The following is a 22,606-nucleotide window of genomic DNA, read 5'->3' as shown; positions in this document are numbered from 1 at the left end:
AAAACTGAAAGTCCACAAAAAGGAGGGCAGTGTTCTACCAATAACCATGTCATTTAATTTCTGTGCACAGAGAGAACTTCATAAGTCCTCATCGGTTAAATAAATAAATGAAAAAATGAAGCACAGTGAATTCTAGATTGAGAAGCATGACTTCTCTCTTGGCTCATCTTCAGTTTTTAAATCCTGGATAGTAACTTCTAGGTCAAGATTTCTTATAGGAGTCCTTTTACTGAAATACACACTCTGGGGGTCCTATGAACCCGAGAAAGCACTGCTGTCCTTATCAGAGTAGAAGAAAAAGTTACATTTGTCTTTGCCAGTGCACACATTCTTATGGTCATTGGGTTAAGTTTATGGCTTTCATCATGACACCATGATTGTTCACTTGTCTTTCTCTAACTTGGATGAAATCTTTGGGTAATAAGCAATCACAGTCTTTTGTTTGTTTGTTTTTAATTCTCACTGATAATTTAGAATATTCTTTTGTCCTAAAATTTTTATGTAAATTTGGAAGTATTTAAGCATGGTATCACTCCATAAAGGATGAAATGAACTAAATTTAATTAATAAAATAGCTGTTCCTATTTGACTCAAAATGCTTACTAAAAATACTGGGGGCCTATAGTCAAGCTGGAGGAGTAGAAGTGTGTGTGCTCATCTCCTCCTGTGAGAGAACCAAACTAAAAACTAGCTATTGAACAACCATTGACAGGAGGACATTGGAACCCACCAATAAAAAAAAATTATGTCCAAAGACAAAAAAGAAGCCACAACAAGATGGTAGGAGGGTTGCAAACACAATAAAATCAATCCCATACCCACCAGGTAGGCAACCCATAATCTGGAAAATGATAATACCAAAGAAGTTCCCCCACTGTTGTAAAGGTTCTGAGCCTCATGTCAGGCTTTCCAGCCTGGGGATCCAGCAAAGGGATTGGAAATCAGGAATCTGACTTTGAAGGCCAGTGGGATTTGATTACAGGACTTTCACAGGACTGGAGGATACAGAGACTCCACCCTTGGATGGCACAAACAAAATATTGTGCATACCAAGACCCAGGTGAAAGGTATACAGTAACCCCACAGGAGATTGAACCAGATCTACCAGCTCATGTTGAAGGGCTTCTTGTGAAGGTCTGGGTTGGTAGTGGCTTGCCATGGAGATTGGGGCAAAGGCAACAGCAGTCCTGGAACGGGCCCCTGACATAAATCCTCTTGGAGGTCACTCTTAACCCTACCCTAGAGCCCATAGAGCCCATAGACCCCAGGGGTAGGTTGCCTCAGGCCAAACAACTAACAGGGAGGAAGTGCAACCACACCCATTAGTGGGTAATTGGATTAAAGTTTTACTGAGTATGGTCCTGCCCACCAGAGCAGGACCCAGTTTTTCCCACCACCAGTCCCTACCATCATGAAGCTTATACAAGCCTCTTAGCCTCATCCACCAGAAGGCAGACAGAACAAACAAGATGAGTCACAAGCCTGCAGTCGCTAGAACCAAAACCACATCACAGAATGTGGTTTTGATAACCAAGGTGAAAAAGCAAAGAGTTTTGTTCCAGATAAAGGGACAAGATAAAACTCCAAAAACACAATTAAATGAAATGGAGATAGGCAATCTTCCAGAAAACGAATTCAGAATAATGATAGTGAAGATGATCCAAGATCTCAGAAAAGTAATGGAACAAAAACTGAGAAGATGCAAAGAATGATTACCAAAGACCTAGAGAAATAAAGAACGAACAGATGAACAATACACTGGAAGGAATCAATAGCAGAATAACTGATGCAGAAGAACAGATAAGTGATCTGGAGAATAGATTGATGAGAATCACTGCCACAGAACAGAATATAGAAAAAAGAATGAAAAAAAAAAAAATGAAGACAGCCTAAGAGACCTCTGGGACAACATTAAAGACACCAATATTCGCATTATACAGGTCCCAGCAGGAGAAGAGAGAAAGGACACAAGAAAATATTTGAAGAAATAAGTGAAAACTTTCCTAACATGGGAAAGGAAATAGTCAACCAAGTGCAGGAAGTACAGAGTCCCAAGCAGGATAAACCCAAGGAGGAACACACCAAGACACATAGTAATCAAAATGACAAAAGCTAAAGTCAAAGATAAAATATTAAAACAACAAGGGAAAAATAAGAAATAGCATACAAGGGAATTCTCATAAGGTTATTAGCTGATTTCTCAACAGAAACTCTACAAACCAGAAAGGAATGACACAATACGTTTAAAGTGATGAAAAGGAAAAACCTATAACCAAGAATACTCTACCTAGCAAGACTCACATTCAGATTTGATGGAGAAATCAAAAGCTTTCCAGACAAGCAAAAGTTAAGAACATTCAGCACTACCAAACCAGCTTTACAACAAACACTAAAGGAACCTCTCTATACAGAAAACACAAGAGAAGGCAAAGATCTACAGAAAATAAACCCAAAACAACTAAGAAAATGGTCATAGGATAAAACATATCAATAATTACCTTAACTGTAAATGGATTAAATGTATCAATCAAAAGTTATAGACTGGCTGGGCAGATGAGAACACGTGCATCTATGCACTTCCACTCATCACATCATTCTACTTAACCCCTCAAATTGTATTTAACAATTTTATATTGTTAAATTAATCATGTTCCCATTATGGCTTGCAATTGTAATTATCTTATATTTTTTGTCTGGTTGTTGATTGTTAACATTGATAAACATCTTTTACTAGAGTGATTATGTAACTATTAATAAATACCATTGTATCATGATTGATCAACAGGAGATAATAGAATTCTATATCACTGAAACTACTGTATAATAGAAAAACCTGTCATCACTTTTAAAAATCCAGATGCATAGCAGAATTATCTTGGAGTTTTTCAAAAACTACAAATGCCTAAGTATTGCTATACGTCTCCAAGCTTCAGATGTGTTTATAATGAGCATCCATGTTTAAAAACGACTGGGCTGTTTGTCACCTTTTACCTTTTCATCTTTTACCTTTATCTAGTTTGTTTCATTTTTTTATATTTCATATTCAGTGCTCCCATTTCATTTAGTTTATGTTTTTCAATGTCTCCATCTTTTTTATTGTTGGTATTCCTTCTCAAGACTTTATCAAGCATAGTAAAAAAAACTTTTGTACACACACACATGAATATATAGTATATATAATGTAATGCATATATTAGAAAATGTATAAATTTTTTCCTAGCTAAAAAAAAGTTATTACATTTTGATTCCATTTTTTTGACTTAGTATGAATAAAATTTTAGATTTCTAATTTATATTCACTCAAAACTTTTATATATTTCATGTATCTTGGCATCTAGTATTATGGCTAAAAGTCTAGAAAATTAATTACCTAAGTTATTTAAAAATTTTTGAATGAGTCTTGAAACTTCCAATCCAATTCTGAGAATATAAAGAAATACTGTGCTCTTAAAAAAAAAAAAAAGAGGAAATTAACAAATGATACAATATTATTAACTAAAATACAGATTTTTTAAATCAAATTTCAAAAAAATTTATTTTAGTGTCCATTATTTGTCTTTGTGCCTTATTCAAGGTTCCACACTGTACTGAATTGCATTGAGCAGCTTCAGCTGTGTGCAACAAATTCTGATAAATTTTCTTTTCATTGTTATTCTTTATAGATATTTTCTAATTTTCCTTGTTATGGCTTCTTAGATACACCCATCATTTAAAAGTGGACATTTAATTTACAGAGAAATGGGATTTTGTTTAAAGTATCTTTAATAATAATTTCTCATTTTGATACTAATTTTTCATTTAAATGCTTTCTTCTATACATTAACCTTCTATGTTTTTCCAGTCAAATTTGATTGAGGCTTTCAATGGCCTCTTGGTAAATATTACATTGCACTTGAGAATATGGGGGTTATTCTCAAATATCTTTTGATATTGCTTTCTAACATAAATCTACATTAATAAGAGAATAGACTCTCCATGATTTCACAGTACCTGTAGATCATGAAAATTCTTGCAACTTCTTTTATGTCCCTGAATATGTTCCAGTGTCTCCAAGTTTATAGTCTATGAGAACTTGAATAGAATTTTTATCCTATAGTTGTGTGAAAATTGTATAAGTCTTAATTATGTTGAATTGGTTCACAGGTCTACTGTATCCTTCTACTTCTCTGTATATTCATTCTATTAAGTTTTGAGAGCTTGATATTAAAACTCCAACTAAAAATACTATCTACTTAAAAAATAATTATAATATAATGGACATATATGCAAACTTGCTCTGTATTTTCCAAATCTCCTGTAAATGTGTTATCACACATTTATAATTTTTAAAAATACAAAATAAAAATAAAAATACTGTTGATTTATGTATTTATTAATCTTCATAATGGAAAGATATTCAAACTTTAATGATTTCTAAATCTAAATGTATCCACTAAATAAACATATGCTCTTAGTCAAAAATAATGTCTTTATAAATTATAAATTCAATTTTCTCTAAAAAATGTAAATAGTATCAGCTTTAAAATGGGAATGTATATATTTATTTAAGGATCCTAGAGTTCAGTTTCCATAATGCTCTATTATATTTTATACTTAAAAATTATTTGCTTCTTTTACATCATATTTCAGAAGGTATTCATGGATTAGAAAAGGTATAAAGTAAATAAATGCATCTTTATCCATGAAAATAACTTTGGAGTTGTGTCCTAAGAGAAAGTTAGGTAAAGTTTACTTTAGGGGAATCTTAGCATATGTAAAGCATGAGGTATTGAACACCGAAAAAATTAGAAAGTGTTTAGAACATATATTGGACATATATTAAGGTATTGGAAGAAGATAAAACTGAAAGGTAAATAGTACCAAATAATAGAAGAATATATACTTTCAATCAGGGTAATAAGAAAAAGAAGATTAAGGATGGATTAGGAAAAAATAGGAGCTAGAGTAAGACACACTGACAAAGAAATATGAACATAAAACTGACAAAAAGCAAAAAATAGGTTTTGTTAGTTTATAAAAGGGAAGATAGGTTCATTTGTGCCATATTTTGGATTCCACATATAAGCGATATCATATGGCATTTGTCTTTCTTTATCAGATCAACTTCACTTAGTATGACAATCTCTAGTAGCATCAATTTTGCTGTATATGGCATTATTCCATTACTTTTATGGCTGAGTAGCAGTCTATTGTATATATGCACTACATCTTCATACATTCATCTATCAATGACATTTAGATTGTTTCTATGTCTTGTCTATTGTGAATAGTGCTGCTATGAACATAGGGGCGCATGTATCTTTTTGAATTATGGTTTTGTCAGTATATGCCCAGGAGTGGGATTCACAGACATAAAGAACAGATTTGTGGTTGCCAGTAGAGAGGGGTAAAGGGAGAGTGATGGGCTGGGAGTTTGGGGTTAGTAGATGCAAACCATTATATATAGGATGGATAAACAACAAGGTGCTACTGTATAGCACAGACAAGTATATATATATAAAGAATATATATGAGAGTTGGACCATAATGAAGGCTGAGTGCTAAAGAATTTTTGCTTTGCAACTGTGGTGCTGGAAAAGACTCTTGAGAGTCCCTTAGACTGCAAGGAGACCAAACCAGTCAATCCTAATGGAAATCAGTCCTGAATATTCATTGGAAGGACTGAAGTCGAAGCTGAAGCTCCATTTCTTTGGCCATCTGATGCGAAGAGCTGACTCATTGGAAAAGATTCTGATGCTGGGAAAGATTGAAGGCAAAAGGAGAACGAGGCGACAGAGGATGAGATGGTTAATTAGCATCACTGATTGTCATACTAAGTGAATAAATAAATTTATTTTACATACAAAAACCATGGATGAAACTTTAAAATAAATATTATGCTAGGTGAAAAAGCCCACCATAAAAGACTACATGTAAATGATACCATTTATATTATGTTCAAAATTGACACATCCATAGAGACAGTAGGCTAAAAGTGAATTACATGGGACTTATTACTCAGCATTTCTTGTTCTAATTTAATTTTAGTGTTTTTGAATGATATCACCATTTTGTCTAACTCTTGCAATGAACTTCGTGAACTGGAGTCAATCACATTTTTCTCAGAAAACAAATTAGACTGAGTTAAATGTTCTTTTTCTCCTAGTGTAACTGCTTAGGGAGCCCATGTCTCACCTGAATAAATCAATATTTTGCACACTTCAGTTGCTGATTACATAAAAATAATTATAATCAATTGACCAATCAATTAAAATGTCAGGCTCATAAATCAAAGTTTGAAAACAGCATTAACCAAATCTTCTATCTTCTTAGGATCAGATTTTATATCAGACATATTATTAATAGTCCTTGACCATTAGTATTTTTATATTAGCTGTAAATTATGCCATGAATTTACTTTGACTTTGGAATAAAAATAAATAAAATTTATTCATTGCATTATATATTAAAAAAAAAAAACAAAGATTTATTCTGCCTGTTAAATTTTCAATTATTTTTACATAAAAATTAAAAAATATAAGCTATGCGGATGTTCATTAAACACAACCAAATGACAGCCATATTAATATAATTAACAATGTAAGTTATGAGACTGAGAACTATAATTTTATTCTCATTTCTTACATTGTTGATAATATTAATATGGTCAATTGATAATAATTATTTTTATATAATCAGCAACTGGAAGCTATGGTTTTTCCAGTAGTCATGTATAGATGTGAGAGTTGGACAATAAAGAAAGCTGAGCATTGAATAATTGATGCTTTTGAACTGTGGTGTTGGAGAAAACTTTTGAGAGTCCCTTGGATTGCAAGAATATCAAACCAACCAACATGAGGATATCATTCAAAAACACTAAAACTAAAATTAATTAGAACAAGAAATGTTGAGTTATAAGCCCGATGTAATACAAATTAGCATTGCCATTTAACTTGACGGAAATTACCTTAAAGGGATAAACATATTGAGTACAAATGGGGAGATCTACTCTAAAACAATAGAATGAAGTAAGAGAAAGTTTTGATTGTGGAGCTGCATCAAACTGATAGAATTTTACTTTGCCAACAAAGGTTCGTCTTGTCAATGCTATGGTTTTTCCTGTGGTCATGTATGGATGTGAAAGTTGGACTGTGAAGAAGGCTGAGCGCCGAAGAATTGATGCTTTTGAACTGTGGTGTTGGAGAAGACTCTTGAGAGTCCCTTGGACTGCAAGGAGATCCAACCAGTCCATTCTGAAGGAGATCAGCCCTGGGATTACTTTGGAAGGAATGATACTAAAGCTGAAACTCCAGTACTTTGGCCACCTCATGGGAAGAGTTGACTCATTGGAAAAGACTCTGATGCTGGGAGGGATTGGGGGCAGGAGGAGAAGGGGACGACAGAGGATGAGATGGCTGGATGGCATCGCTAACTCGATGGACGTGAGTCTCAGTGAACTCTGGGAGTTGGTGATGGACAGGGAGGCCTGGCCTGCTTCACTTCATGGGGTCACAAAAAGAGTCGGACATGACTGAGCGACTGAACTGAACTGAACTAATACATAGGAATGTGCGATAGTGTGCTATCACTAATTCATGTGACTCTTTGCAACCCCATGGACTGTAGCCCACCAGGCTCCTTTGTTCATCCAATTTTCCAGTAAAGAATACTGGATCGACTTCCCATTTCCTCCTCCAGAGGAATCTTCCTGACCCAGGGGTTGAACACCAGTCTCCTGTGTCTCCTGCATTGGTGGGTGGATTTTTTATCATTGAGCCATCTTGGAAGCCTATACATAGGAACAAAGGAATAAGAATGTGTAGAAAATGGTTTCAACAAACTTCAACAATTAGGAAAGCCTGGACCTTTAAGGAATAGTAATTTCATAAGGTTTGAGAGAAATTAAGGTATTTATTAGGAATCGTGATAAAACAGGTTGAAAGACAGAGGTATCTGATTATTGAGAAGCTTTGAATGTAAAAATAAGGAATGTAAATTTAATTAAAAGAAAACTGGCTTTTGTTCATCAGTTTTTAGGGAAGAAAAAGTCAAACTGGCTGTAAAATTTGTGAAAAGAGTAGGGAGTCGTTTGTAACATTCCTAAAGTATCTCTTGCTTAATTTCTCAAATGAATGCAAGTGACTTTGAAGAAAATATATTTCAGTGATCAATCTAAAAAGAATTCACATTCAAGCAATTTTACCACTAAAATGTAGTATGGCATTACTTTGTTTCAGGCTCATGAGGAGCCAAAGTAAACTATATTCAGCCCAAGTTTTAATTATTCTCAAGAGCTGAGTCTGAGCCTTATGCAGGCTGATATATTTGGGTTGCCCAGGACTTTGAAGAAATTAGTACAGCTTCACAGAACTACAGAGATGGACTCTATGATTCACCCAGGGTCACATTTCCAACATTTAAAAAATCCACCATGGAGAACAAACGTGACAGTTTTATTTGCTTTCAGTTGAACCTTGGATGACTGCTGTTTTTTTCCTCTTATTTTTTAATTAATTTATTTTAATTGGAGGCTAATTACTTTACAATATTTTAGTGGTTTTTCCCATACATTGACATGAATCATGGGTGTACATGTGTCCCCATCTTGAACCTGCCTCTCAACTCTATCCCCATCCCATCCCTCAGGGTTGTTCTAGTGCGCCAGCTTTGAGTTCCCTGTTTATGCATCAAACTTGGACTGGTGATCTATTTCACATATGGTAATATGCATGTTTCGATGCTATTCTCTCATATTGTCCCCCTATCTTGTTCCATTGGTCTATATTTCTGTTTTTGGGCCAGTACCATACTGTCTTGATGACTGTAGCTTTGTAGTATAGTCTGAAGTCAGGCAAGTTGATTCCTCCAGTTCCATTCTTCTTTCTCAAGATTGCTTTCACTATTAGAGGTTTTTTGTATTTCAATACAAATTGTGAAATTATTTGTTCTAGTTCTGTGAAAAATACCATTGGTATCTTGATAGGGAGTACATTGAGTCTATAAATTACTTTGGAGGGTAGTATACTCATTTTCACTATATTGATTCTTCTAATCCATGAACATGGTATATTTCTCCATCTATTTGTGTCATCTTTGATTTCTATCATCAGAGTTTTTTAATTTTCTATATATAGGACTTTTGTTTCTTTAGGTAGATTTATTCCTAAGTATTGTATTCTCTTCATTGCAATGGTGAATGGAATGGTTTCCTTAATTTCTCTTTCTGTTTTCTCATAGTTAGTGTATAGGAATGCAAGGGATTTCTCTGTGTTAATTTTATATCCTGCAACTTTATTATATTCATTGATTAGCTCTAGCAATTTTCTGGTGGTGTCTTTAGGGTTTTCTATGTAGAGGATCATGTAATCTGCACACAGTGAGAGTTTTCTTCTTTTCCAGTCTGAATACCTTTTATTTATTTATTTATTTATTTATTTTCTTCTCTGATTGCTATAGTTAAAACTTCCAAAATGATGTTGAATAGTAGAGGTAAGAATGGGCACCCTTGTCTTGTTCCTGACTTTAGGGGAAATGCTTTCAATTTTTCACCATTGAGTATAATTTTTGCTGTGGTTTATCATATATGGTTTTTATTATGTTGAGGTATGCTCTTTCTAAGCATGCTTTCTGGAGGGCTTTTATCATAAATGGGTGTTGAATTTTGTCAAAGGCTTTCTCTGCATTTACTTAGGTAATCATATGATTTCTATCTTTCAATTTGTTAATGTGGTGTATCACATTGATTGATTTGAAAATATTGAAGAATCCTTGCATCCCTGGGATAAAGCCCACTTAGTCATGATGTGTGATCTTTTGAATATGTTGTTAGATTCTGTTTTCTAGAATTTTGTTGAGGATTTTTGCATCTATTTTCATCAATGATATTGGCCTGTAGTTTTCTTTTATTGTTCATCTTTGTCTGGTTTTGGTATTAGGGTGATGGTAGCCTTGTTGAATGAATTTGGCAGTTTACATCCCTCTGCAATTTTCTGGAAGAGTTTGAGTAGGATAGGTGTTAGCTCTTCTCTAAATTATTGGTAGAATTCACCTGTGAAGCCATCTGGTCCTGGGCTTTTCTTTGTTGGAAGATTATTTATTACAGCTTTGATTTCCATGCTTGCAATGGGTCTGTTAAGATTTTCTATTTCTTCCTAGTTCAGTTTTGGAAAGTTTATTTTTCTAAGAATGTGTCCATTTCTTCCAAGTTGTCCGTTTTACTGTCATATTGTTGCTGACAGTAGTCTCTTATGTTCCTTTGTATTTCTGTGTTGTCTGTTGTGATTTCTCCATTTTCGTTTCTAATTTTGTTGATTTTATTCTTCCACTTTTTTTTTTTTTTTTGATGAGTCTGGCTAATGATTTGTCTATTGTATTTATCTTCTCAAGAACCAGCTTTTAGTTTTGTTGATTTTTGCTATAGTCCCGCTTGTTTATTTTCATTTATTTCTGCCCTAATTTTTATGATTTCTTTCCTTCTACTAACCTGGGGTTCTTCATTTCTTCTTTTTCTAGTTGCTTTAGGTGTAAAGTTAGGTCATTTATTTGATTTTTCTCTTGTTTCTTGAGGTAAGCTTGTATTGCTATGTACCTTCCCCTTAGCACTGATTTTACTGAATCCCGTAGGTTTTGGGTTGCTGTGTTTTCATTTTCATTCATTTCTGTGCATATTTTGATTTCTTTTTTGATTTATTCTGTGATTGTTTGGTTATTCAGAAGTCTGTTATTAAGCCTCCATATATTTGTACTTTTAATTTTTTTCCCCTGTAGTTGACATCTAATCTTACCACATTGTGATCAGAAAAGATGCTTGAAATTATTTCAATTTTTCTGAATTTACCAAGGCTAGATTTATGGCCCAGGATGTGATCTATCCTGGAGAATGTTCCATGTGCCCTTGAGAAAAAGGTGAAATTTATTGTTTTGAGGTGAAATGTCATATATATATATATATACATATATATATATATATGTATATATATATATATATGTATGTATGTATCAATTAGGTCTTACTGGTCCATTGTATCATTTAAAGTTTGTGTTTCCTTGCTAATTTTCTGTTTGGTTGATCTAATCATAGGTATGAGTGGGATATTAAAGTCTTCCACTATTATTGTGTTATTGTTAATTTTCCCTTTCATACTTGTTAGCATTTGCCATGGATGGAGGAATCTACTGGGCTGCAGTCCATGGGGTCGCTAAGAGTCGGACATGACCGAGCGACTTCACTTTCACTTTTCACTTTCATGTATTGAAGAAGGAAGTGGCAACCTGCTCCAGTGTTCTTGCCTAGAGAGTCCCAGGGACGGGGGAGCCTGGTGCACTGCTGTTTATGGGATCGCACAGAGTCGGACACAACTGAAGCGACTTAGCAGCAGCAGCAGCAGCATTTGACTTATGTATTGAGGTCCTCCTATGTTGAGTGCATATATATTTATAATTGTTATATTTTCTTCTTGGATTGATCCTTTGATCATTATGCAGTGTCCTTCTTTGTCTCTTTTCATGGCCTTTATTTCAAAGTCTATTTTATATGATATGAGAATTGCTACTCCTGCTTTATTTTGGTCTCCATTTGCATGAAATATTTTTTTCCAGCCCTTCACTTTCAGTCTGTATATGTCCCTTGTTTTGAAGTGGATCTCTTGTAGACAGCATATATGGGAGTCTTGTTTTTGTATCCATTCATCCAGTCTTTGTCTTTTGCTTGGAGCTTTTTCCCCTTATTTTAAACCAAAGTTTTTGTTATTTCTATTTAAATTCCTGGCTCTTTTACATATATATATATATATTTTTTTTTTCCTGATCTGTTTATAACTTTAGATCAAAGTATCCCACTCCATCCAAAAGGTCCCAGTCTTTCATTCCTCATGGGGTCCTGCTAGCCCCCAGCATAGCACCTGCCTCCCGCCAGGGGCCGTTGTGTCACAACAGGCTCACCTGCATCACTGTCCTCCTCCCAGGGGGTGCCTTCTCCTTCTAATGCGACTGTCTGCTCCAATTTACCCTCCAGTTCTGAGAACAAGGTAAACGAACTTCACTGTCCTCCTTTATTTCTTTTATAAAACTTTTCCAGAGGATGGAAAAGAAGAGAAAGCTATCATAAACATCTTGAAGGCTATTAGCAAAAACAAGAAATATCTGTATAATTTTATTTAAAAATGAATTCTAATAGAACATTTTTGGTTCAGGATTGCAAAGCAAACACTATTTGTTTTCTTTTTTTTTTTTTTCATTAAACTTGTCATTCAAAATATATTTGCAATAGCCATACAAAATAGGAGTTGCAATTCAAATGTAGTGTTATTTACTTAGTTTCTTGAAAATTATGATGCATCCATCTTAATCACCATAGAAACAATTAAGTTCTAATTAATAATATTTTATAGCTTATTTGTTAATTAAATTGCTTTTTTTGTACTTCATAAGCAGATATCCATATTGAAGTTGTTTTGGTGTTTCAGAAGAACTTTATTCAAAAAATAAAGTTATTTTTTGATGTTTAAGAATTAATGAAGCTATTTATGAATCAAAAGGAAATTATCCTATTGCCAGCATCTAATGACTTCCTAAGAGTATTTCAGTTAACTAGAGCAGTGCTGGGCAAGAGAGCAAAAAATGCCCTTAGCAGATAACAAAGGCATTAGGTGTCTATGCAGCTGGCCTGTGCTTGCACTAAGCATGGAGATTCTCATTATTTTTTATGTAAAATTTATCACTTGTTCTATATTGGGGGGAGTGATAGGAATTACTATTAGGTGATGATTCAGATGGAAGATAATTTCATTACTTTTCCAAGATTGTGTTAAATAACTCTTTTTTTAATACCAAAGTGTGGGGCCTCGAAAAGTGATGTCAAAGGTACATATATCTGTTATTCCACTCCTCTTCCCAATCTTGTGTGACTGTAATGAACCTGTTACTATTTAGCCAAGTAAGCCAGTTGCTGCTGCTGCTAAGTCACTTCAGTCGTGTCCAATGCTGTGAGATCCCATAGACAGCAGCCCACCAGGCTCCCCGTCCCTGGGATTCTCCAGGCAAGAACACTGCAGTGGGTTGCCATTCCCTTCTCCAATAAGTAAGCCAGTAAGTACAGCCAAAAGCACAGAATTAGAAACATGGTCTCCTTTGATATTCATTGTAAACATATTATATCCTTAAAGTCTATTTTTTAACTGTGAGATGGTTTTGAAAACATATCACTATTGCTCGATTTTTGAGTGACTATTTCATGTTTGCAAAGCACCATGAGACTTGTCTCCTCTGCTCCCATCTGAGACCATCTGTGTTATGTACTATGAGTGGACCTCTAGGGAGATAATTTGGATGATAAAGCTCTTTTAGTTCCATATGTAAAACTGAGAATGTTTTTCCTTTTTTAATTTCATGATACCAAATTACCCTTCATACCCATCATACTTTTCATACCCATCAAAAACGTTTTGATATTTTATTTTATTTATTTCCAGCCCAAATTTACTGACTGGTGAAATTGATGCCATGAAAGCAGGGGTCCTCAGTTATGAGTGTGTCCCTGGTCATGGCCCAAACAACAGAGGATCCAGGGTCCACTACTGCCCTCTTCCTCCTTGACTCCTCACTCTGTGGCTTTAATGCTTCATGCAGTAACTCATACTTTTCTCCCAAAAAACAAAAACCCAGGTTTACCTGGAGTTAAACCCCAGGCTTGACTAAGCTTTGACTGTTTGGTGTTTGGGTGGCAAAATGAAAGACCCTGAGTTCAGGAAAAGAAGCAAGGAACTCTGTACTATATTCACTTTTAGGAATAGTTTATTGTTTACAACATTATTAAGCACTTTCTACCATTTATATTTTAATTGTTTTTTTTCTGTTGAATTTGCAATATTTTTAAACTAATAAATTGGATGTTAGATTAGATCAGATAAGATCAGTCCCTCAGTCGTGTCTGACTCTTTGCGACCCCATGAATCGCAGCACGCCAGGCCTCCTTGTCCATCACCAACTCCCAGAGTTCACTGAAACTCACGTCCATCGAGTCAGTGATGCCATCCAGCCATCTCATCCTCTGTCGTCCCCTTCTCCTGCCCCCAATCTCTCCCAGCATCAGAGTGCTTTCCAATGAGTCAACTCTTCGCATGAGGTGGCCAAAGTACTGGAGTTTCAGCTTTAGCATCATTCTTTCCAAAGAAATCCCAGGGCTGATCTCCTTCAGAATGGACTGGTTGGATCTCCTTGCAGCCCAAGGGACTCTCAAGAGTCTTCTCCAACACCACAGTTCAAAAGCATCAATTCTTCGGCGCTCAGCCTTCTTTACAGTCCAACTCTCACATCCATACATGACCATAGGCAAAACCATAGCATTGACTAGACGAACCTTTCTTGGAAAAGTAATGTCTCTGCTTTTGAATATGCTATCTAGGTTGGTCATAACTTTCCTTCCAAGGAGTAAGCGTTTAATTTCATGGCTGCAGTCACCATCTGTAGCGATTCTGGAGCCCAGAAAAATAAAGTCTGACACTGTTTCCACTGTTTCCCCATCTATTTCCCATGAAGTGGTGGGACCGGATGCCATGATCTTCGTTTTCTGAATGTTGAGCTTTAAGCCAACTTTTTCACTCTCCACTGTCACTTTCATCAAGAGGCTTTTGAGTTCCTCTTCACTTTCTGCCATAAGGATGGTGTCATCTGCATATCTGAGGTTATTGATATTTCTCCCGGCAATCTTGATTCCAGTTTGTGTTTCTTCCAGTCCAAATTTCTCATGATGTACTCTGAATAATAGTTAAATAAATTGGATGTTAACATGATGCTAAATCTAGATAGTCTATGACAGAATATATATTTCTAAGTGCAAAATAGTTAGAAACTGTGAATAATCATTACCAATGAATTTTTTAAAGAAAATTTAAGTCATTGATATATGAAACAAAATTCTTGAAGTAGGACTTTTTAGATTATATCATAGTATTATCTATAATTTTTGGTTGTTCTTGCCTTTTGAGGAAATATTTCAGTATAAAACTTAGAATGTGATGAGATGTATATTTTTAGAACTAGAAATATCTTTCTAATTGCAAAAAGTACACATTTTCCCTTGCTCAATTTTTTTTAAATTGAAGTATAGTTTATTTACAGTGTTATATTGGTTTTAGGTATACAGCATAGTTATTCTTTTTTTGCATACTATACTTCATTATAGATTATTAATTACAAGGTATTGCATATCATTCCTTGTGCTATACAGTAAATCATTATTCTTTTTGTACATGTTTGAAAAGACCCTGATACTGTGAAAGATTGAAGGTGGTGAGGAGAAGGGGACAACAGAGGATGAGATTGTTGGATGGCATCACTGACTCAACGGACATGAATTTGAGTAAGCTCTGGGGGTTGGTGATGGACAGGGAGGCCTCGTGTGCTACAATTCATGGGGTCATAAAGAGTCGAACACAACTGAGTGACTAAACTGAACTGAACTAATACATGTTTATTTTTAGCTGTTTACCCCCTATATTTGAGTTTACCCCCTTTCTTTTTTAGTCATAAAGAAATCCAAGGACAGATCTGTGTTCTTAATCTGATGCTATTAATATAAATCATACTAGGATGTATCTTAGAATCCAGATTCACAGATGATGAATACCACCTAAGGTTCACAATTCAGGGATCTGGTACCATGACAAGACTTCTCATATAGAGCATTACCCAGTTTGGCCAGATGCCATGATTTCTAAGTGTACATTTTAATAAATTAGCATTGTAAGCCAGTTTCAGTGTATTTCAACTACCTGGTAAAAATCTTGCTTTGGATACACACTCTCTAAACCACCTCTCTCTACCTATCTTTATATGGATATTTCTTATGATATCATTTATATATTAATATTTAATATATTTCATATAGCTTTTAATTTATTTACTTTTGAAATGTAATTGATTTACAGTATTGTATTAGGTTTCAGATGTACAGCCAAATTATATATATATATATATATATATATATATATATATATATATATATATATTCTTTCTCAGATTCTTTTCCCAAATAGGTTATTATAAAACACTGGGGATATCATCACCTGTGTTATACAGTAGGTCCTCGTTGTTTAACTATTTTGTATATAGTAGTATTTATATGTTACTCCCAAATTTCTAATTTATCCCTCCCCCTGATATTTTCACTTTGGTAACCATAAGTTTGTTTTCTATGTTTTTGAGTCTATTTCTGCTTTGCAAATAAGTTCATTTGTGACATGTTTCTTTAGATTCCACATAAAAGTGATATCATTTGATATTTGTCTTTTTCTGTCTAACTTACTTCACTTGCTATTATAATGTCTATCTCCATCCATGTTGCTGCAAAAGACGTTATTTCATTCTTTTTTATGCTGAGTATGCTTATTTAACTTATATTCAGAGTACATCATGAGAAAAGCTGGGCTGGAAGAAGCACAAGCTGAAATCAAGATTGCCAGGAGAAATATCAATAGCCTCTGATATGAAGATGACACCACTCTTATGGCAGAAAGTTGAAGAGGAGCTCAAAAGCCTCTTGATGAAAGTGAAAGTGGAGAGTGAAAAAGTTGGTTTAAAGCTCAACATTCAGAAAACTAAGACCATGGCATCTGGTCCCATCACTTCATGGGAAATAGATAGGGAAACAGTGAAAACAGTGTCAGACTTTATTTTTGGGGGCTCCAAAATCATTGCAGATGGTGATTGCAGCCATGAAATTAAAAGACACTTACTCCTTCAAAGGAAAGTTATGACCAACCTAGATAGCATATTCAAAAGCAGAGACATTACTTTGTCAACAAAAGTCCGTCTAGTCAAGGCTATGGTTTTTCCAGTAGTCATGTATGGATCTTGAGAGTTAGACTGTGAAGAAAGTTGAGTGCCAAAGAATTGATGCTTTTGAACTGTGGTGTTGGAGAGGACTCTTGAGAGTCCCTTGGACTGCGAAGAGATCCAACCAGCCCATTCTAAAGGAGATCAGCCCTGGGTTTTCTTTGGAGGGAATGATGCTAAAACTGAAACTCCAATACCTTGACCACCTCATGCGAAGAGTTGACTCATTGGAAAAGACTCTGATGCTGGGAGGGATTGGGGGCAGGAGGAGAAGGGGATGACAGAGAAGGAGATGGCTGGATGGCATCACTGACTCGATGGACGTGAGTCTGAGTGAACTCTGGGAGTTGGTGATGGACAGGGAGGCCTGGCCGTGCTGCAATTCATAGGTCGCAAAGAGTCGGACATGACTGAGCTACTGAACTGAACTGAACTGAACTGAACATTCCATTTTATATCAGTACCACATCATCTTCATTCATTCATCAATGTAGAAATAGGTTGCTTCTGTGTCCTGGGTATTGTAAACAGTGTGAGTGCACACTGGGGATAAATGTGTCTTTTCAAATTCTGGTTTTCTCTGGATATATGCCCAGGAGAGCTACCATGTGATCCTGTAATATACAATTTCTGAGAAATACAAGTATTAATATGCTTACATTTGCAGAGAGATTGCTACATCTAAAATATGTGAGCTTCCACTTTAGGAATGAAGTTTGCATATTGTCATTGTGAAGAGTTCTGATCGACCAGACAGCATCCTGGTTGCTTCATGCATCTTATTTCACTTAGTTCTCAGAGCAACCAACCTGAAATCAGCACTCTAAGTCACTCCTGTTTACAAATGAGAAACCGAAGGCCTCGAGCTGTTAAATTACCCTCTTTAGGTCACACAGCTTGCGCATGGTGGAGATGGAATTAAAAGCCATTTCATCAGACCCCAGAATTCATATTTAGCCACCATGTTCTATTGCCACACTTATCAGAAAATCAATTTTAACATGACGTAGAATTTCTAATTTTCCTCATGTTTTCATGTTAAAAAAAATACCTTTATTTCAAGGAATAGAGAGGTTTCTTTAAAAAGAATAAAATTTTCAAAAATTATAAAACCAAAGAAGTGAAAGTTAATCTAATAATTTTTCATGACCCAACTAAAATTAAGCCAAGAAGTGTATTAGGTGATCTGAAGAGAAGTGGTAGTATCTTTCCATAACTATTTCAGTAAAACTAAAATGTGGAAAGTAGATTAAGAAGATTTGAATTTCAGAAAAATCTAGATACAGATATTGGAATAACATGACTCTCTGAAAATATATATATAACTGCAGAGATATCTACATGTAAGTATATCTTCAAAATTGATTTTTTCCTCATAGCCTTGCTGCTTTTTCCTTTCAGTAAATACTCTCAACCTTTGTAAAAATGTTATTTTATCTTAACAACCTTGAATTCTCACAGCAAAATGGAGATGTCAGATGTCAGTTACACACGAGCCTTAACTAAAATAGCATTAGATTCAACAACACAAAGCAAGGGTGTGCAAAGCTGTATGACTCAGTAGTAGGTCACCCATCCACTATTTCCCATCTACTTGGCATTATATCAGGGTCTTTACTTCATAAAATCATATGTCTAATCACCTAATAACACTGACTTATGGAATCAGTTTGATTTAATATCAGTTGTTTTCCTCAACATGTACTGTCTTAGTTCATATTAGCCGAACCTGTTGCTTACTTTATCTTGATCCTGCATCTCATCATGGGAGACATAAGAGCCTATAGTCTTGCTTTGTTTTAGATGGCTATGTGCAGGCAGATGGCTGTCTCCAACTGTAAAGTTCAGAGTGACAGATTTAGAATATCAGCACTTTGTGCTGGAGGAAAGCGTATGCTTCTGACTATTAATTATAGGATTAACATTTTAAAACAGTCCCATACATTTTAGTGCTCTATAAAACAGTTTTATAAATAGCACAATAAAGGAGCATTTAAATGCCAATACATTAAAACCAATAAATTATTTATTTTATATTCTGTCTGTGTATATTCCATATATGTTTAAAGATTAGCTGCACTGAATAAATTGCAAACCTAGAAATAAAAATGAGAGGTTTTACTAAGTGTTTTGTCTTGTTTAATTAAAAAAAAGAAGACTGCCTATATATCTGCTTTGTTTTCACATTAACTGGAACATATTTTAAAGGCACATTACAATAGTCTGAACTTATATGTTAACAATAGATCAGGTGGCTGAATGTGGGATTTTCTAGGGCCAAAGAAGACAGATACAGTCAGCATCTAATAACAATGACTTGTCTCCCTCCAGAGGAGTGATAGGTCTACATCATCAGAGAAGGGCTGAGAAATGGGTGTTGCCATAAAATTCCTATCTGAGTCTGTCTTTAAAAGCAGAGGGCAATCTTGCATATCTATTAGTAAATGACAACTGCTGAAATATTAAGATGTTAAGTTGAAAGTGAATGGGGATTGAAGTCAAAGGCAGAGACTGACAGGTGAAACTACCTGTGGGTATGACAGAGAATTCTGTTTTTGGAGCAAGGGCATGGGAAGGCTCCCCTCTTCCCTACCCTTCTCACCACTTGTTTCTGTGTTCTCCACCAGTAAGCACCAAGTTCAGCTGGTAAAAAGTGACAGCTCCCCACCCATGTCCAGGTGTTCGTAACTGTAAAAATTACATGCCCATTAATCTATTTACACTGGTGATAATCTAGAAATGCCTATCTAAGAAGAGAAGAAAATACATATTCTCCTCTGTCCATAAAAAAAAGATGACATTTCTCTCTTATAGCCTTAATTAACATCCTGTTTCCCCTATAATTTAACACATCCAATTAAATAAACATGAATTGAACATATACGTATCAGTATTACACATGAAATTAGTCGTTAGAAGTGGTATGAAAATGTTGTTATATTTTATTTTTTAGCCACTGTTGTGTCTGGCTGTAGCCCACCAGGCTTTTCTGTCTGTGGGATTTCCCAGGCAAGAATACTGGAGTGGGCTGCCATTTAAGTCTCCAGGGGATATTTCTGACCCAGGGGTCAAACCTGTGTTTCCTGCATTGGCAGGCAGATTCTTTACCACTGAGCCACCAGGGGGAACTTTGGTATGAAGATGAAGAAAGCACATTTTTATCCCTAAGTTTGCAAGTACTCTGAGTACAGAGTGCAGATTGAGGGGACATAGGGAAGAGAAGACATGTGTGATACAAATGTCAGTTGCCATTCCCTCTCCCTTCTTTAAGCTACAGAACTTCAGCTCAGCATCACCCCTCCCCCCCCACAGGAGTGTCTTCTTGAGGACCTATATTAGTTTTCTGTTGCTTCTATAGCTATCACACAACTTAGTGAATGCACCAACACAAATGTTATTATCTGAAAGCTCTGTAGATCAGTTCCCAGCATGTTGGGATCAAGATGATGGCAGGGCTGTACTCCTTTCTGGAGGTTCTAGGGGCTAATCTTTATCCTTGCCTCTTCTGGCTCCCAGAGATTTCTTGCTTTCCTTAACTCAGGACCCCTTTAATTTCATATTCAAAGGAAAAAATGATGGCTCCAATCTTTTTCATATTATGTCAATAGATTTACTCTCTTCCACTTCCCTTTTCTATATTTAAGGACACTTGTTATTGCACAAAGGCAACTGGGATAATCCATGATCATCTCTATATCTCATCATTGGTTTATTTTAATTCCAACTACAACCTTAATTTCCCTTTGTCAGGTAAAGTAACATTTGCATAGATCTTAACAGTTAGGGTGTGGACGTCTATGGTGGGTAGGGGGGACACATCATTCTGCCTTCCACAGGCCCTGTAGTCATTCCTCAGAGAACTTACATCATTATATAATAGGAAAAAAAAGGAGCTTATTGGATTACATAGAAAACTGATAGAATTGAGGGAAGCAAGTGAAACCAGATTATTTTATACTCCTAACACAGTGACTCCTAAAGATGTAGTAACTCCTAACATAATAACTCCTAAAAAGGTAAATCATGAAACTGATGATACTATTAAAGTGCTGCACTCAATTTGTCAGCAAATTTTGAAAATTCAGCAGTGGCCACAGCACAGGAAAATGTCTGTATCATTCCAATCCCTAAGAAGGGCAATGCCAAAGAATGTTCAAACTACTGTACAACTGCACTCATTTCACATGCTAGCAAGGTTACACTCAAAATCCTTCAAGCTAGGCTTCAGCAGTATGTAAACTGAGAACTTCCAAATATATACACTGGATTTAGAAAAGGCAGAGGAACCAGAGATCCAATTTCCAACCTGCATTGGATCATAGAGAAAGCAAAGGAATTCCAGAAGAATGTTTACTCCTGCTTCATTGACTATGCAAAAGCCTTTGGCTGTTTGGATCACAGCAAACTGTAGAAAACTATTGAAGAGATGGAAGTACCAAACCACTTTACCTGTCATCTGAAAAACTTGTATGCAGGTCAAAAAGCAACCATTAGAACTGGACATGGAACAACTGACTGGTTCAAAATTGGGAAAGGAGTGTGCCAAGGCTGTATATTGTCACCCTGCTTATTTAATTTCTATACAGAGTACAGTATGTGAAATGTCAGGCTGGGTGAATCACAAGCTGGAATTAAGATTGCCAGGAGAAATATCAACGACCTCAGAAATGCAGGTAAAACAACTGTAATGGCAGAAAGTGAAGAGGAACTAAAGACTTTCTTGATGAGGGTGAAAGAAGAGACTGAAAAAAAACTGATTTGAATAGCAACATTTAAAAAACTAAGATCATAGCTTCCTGTCCCATCACTTCATGGCAAATAGAAGGGGGAAAAATGGAAAGAGTGACATTTTATTTTCTTAGGCTCCAAAATCACTGTTGAAAGTGACTGAAGCCATGAAATTAAAAGATACTTCCTCCTTGGAATAAAAGTTATGACAAATATACATAGCATATTAAAAAGCAGAGTCATCACTTTGCTGACGTGGGTCTGTATAGTCAAAGCTATGATTTTTCCAGTAGTCATGTACAGATGTGAAAGTTGGACCATAAAGAAGGCTGAGTTTTGCTTTAAAATTGTGGTCCTGGAGAAGACACTTGAGAATCCTTTGGATTGCAAGGAGATCATACTAGCCCATCCTAAAGGAAATAAACCCTGACTACTCATTGGAAGGACTGATGCTGAAGCTGAAGCTGAAGCTCCAATGCTTTGGCCACCTGTTGTGAAGAATCAACTCATTGGAAAAGACTCTGATGAGTAGAAAGATTGAAGGCAAAAGGAGAAGGGGGTGGCACAGAATGAGATGGCAAACTCTGGGAGAGAGCAGAGGACAGAAGAGCCAGGCATGCTGCAATCCATGGGGTTGCAGAGTCGGACATGACTTAGTGAATGAACAACAACAAAACAGCATAGTAACTAGACTGCTCAATATACCAAGATCCCAAACCATGAGCCTCTTTGCCCTTTCCACAAAAGAATATAATCATTCACAGAAGGCTTTTATAGCACACACATGCAAACTTGCGTACACACATAAATACATGAACATACCTTAAAAGTGCATGTTAAATCTTTCCTTAAAAATTCTTCATATATTTGTCTTCTCTCTTCTCATTACCCTCTGTTTCCTGCTTTCTCCTTGAATTTTTGACAGTTTTAATCATTTATATTGTAGGATAGTTTAACAAAATTTTATTGCCATTTCTCTCACAGACCCACAATAGATAGCTTATGAAAATATTTTCATGAACAATAATTGTTCCTTTCTTATGTCTTAGGTAATCCATAAAATTAT

Source organism: Bos javanicus, chromosome 9 (genome assembly GCF_032452875.1).
Source record: "Bos javanicus breed banteng chromosome 9, ARS-OSU_banteng_1.0, whole genome shotgun sequence".
Classification (NCBI taxonomy): domain Eukaryota; kingdom Metazoa; phylum Chordata; class Mammalia; order Artiodactyla; family Bovidae; genus Bos; species Bos javanicus.
This window is presented reverse-complemented; position numbering follows the sequence as displayed.